This window comes from Bubalus kerabau, chromosome 12 (assembly GCF_029407905.1).
Source record: "Bubalus kerabau isolate K-KA32 ecotype Philippines breed swamp buffalo chromosome 12, PCC_UOA_SB_1v2, whole genome shotgun sequence".
Lineage (NCBI taxonomy): Eukaryota > Metazoa > Chordata > Mammalia > Artiodactyla > Bovidae > Bubalus > Bubalus kerabau.
This window is the reverse complement of record NC_073635.1, coordinates 11,786,137-11,787,736: the sequence shown is the minus strand read 5'-3', so window position 1 is coordinate 11,787,736 and position 1,600 is coordinate 11,786,137. Positions and strand designations below refer to the sequence as shown.

General features: G+C 45.6%; 1 non-coding gene across 1 annotated transcript; it reads right to left on the bottom strand.

Annotated features, from left to right (window-relative positions):
- Nucleotides 1-1,002: 1,002 nt before the first annotated feature.
- Nucleotides 1,003-1,075, bottom strand: TRNAG-UCC (transfer RNA glycine (anticodon UCC)). The gene has a single exon. It is a non-coding gene; the product is annotated as a tRNA-Gly (tRNA).
- Nucleotides 1,076-1,600: the final 525 nt, after the last annotated feature.

The following is a 1,600-nucleotide window of genomic DNA, read 5'->3' as shown; positions in this document are numbered from 1 at the left end:
AACCCACTGAAGTGATTGCACACTGGCATCTGGTATTTACAAACAGGTCCATTCATTGTCTCACTCAAACATCCTTAAGTGTATTTACATTAATACGATTTGCCAGATAATTTATATTCACATTTTGTAAATACAGTCGAGGTGTGTGTGTCATTGGATGATTATTGATATGTTTGTGCAGGGTGTAAAAAGAGCTTCAGGATGAACCTCATGTTTCCTAGGAGCAGGAAAACCTCTAGATGTGAGGAAAAAAATCGGCAAACCTCTAATTCTTTCTGGTTCTTGATTTCTTTTTAAAATTGTCAGCTAAAGAGAGTGAGGAGGCTTGAACCAAGGCCAGGGTAATTTTTTCCACCCAAAGCGAGGCTCTGGCTGCCTTGCGTGAGGCTGGACGCTGACAGCGGTGTTGGATGGACTGACTGTTCAGCAGATGCTTCATTAGGGACCATCCATCTGTCTGGAGGGCTGACCACATTTCTTCATGAAGCATTGGTCCTTCGTTTTTTTCTTTGGTACCAACAGCTATGATATTAGCCCTGAGTTACTGATCTCTGACCTCAGATTTTCCACAGGCTCAGGTAAGAATTCTCTATGTGAACACAAGCAAATAATTCAGGTGGTCCATATACAACTGGAAAAAAAAAAAAAAATCAAACCTGCAAACTTGAGAACCTAGATGAAACCTCTCCATTTCAAAGGATGAATGTGGTGAAAGATGAGATGGCCTGCTTTCTCAGGTCACCTCTGGAAGGAAAGCCTGAGCAACAGATACCCAAACATCCCAGGGATGAAGTGATGGGAGCTCAGGGCCTGTCTCTGAGACTTCCTACCTGCCAAGCGTGGATGGAGTCTGTCGCTCCATGGGCCTTTGAAGGAGGCCAGCCTTCCGTAGCATGTAAGAGGAGGGTCAATGTTTAGGACTAGATGATAATTTAGCTGTGAACAGGCATCACATAAGTTTCTTTTTTTTTTTGCTGCAATGTGTGGCATGTAGGATCTTAGTTCCCTGACCAGGGATTGAACCCAGGCCCTCTGCAGTGGAAGTACAGAGTCCTAACCACTGAACCACCAGGGAAGTCCCAGTGGGATTCAGGTCCAGTTGCCCCCAGTGGCAACTGGTTTAATAATGCCTCCTTCAAGGATGCCTTCCCTTCCCTATTTGCTTCTCAATTTCCTTTCCTTTTTTCCCTTCTCTTCCCAAATCAACTGCTGCTGCTGCTGAGTCACTTCAGTCGTGTCCGAGTCTATGCAACCCCATAGACGGCAGCCCACCAGGCTCCCCCGTCCCTGGGATTCTCCAGGCAAGAACACTGGAGTGGGTTGCCATTTCCTTCTCCATTGCATGAAAGTGAAAAGAGAAAGTGAAGTCGCTCAGTTGTGTCCGACCCTCAGCGACCCCATGGACTACAGCCTACGAGGCTCCTCCATCCATGGGATTTTCCAGGCAAGAGTACTGGAGTGGGGTGCCATTGCCTTCTCTACTTGCACTCAAATCTTTGTCTCATCATCTGCTTTGGAAGCCCCAAGTAAAATTGCTGAGTAAAGAAAAAAAAAGAACAGATTTCTTTACTACAGAACTTTCCAGAGTCTTAAACATGCT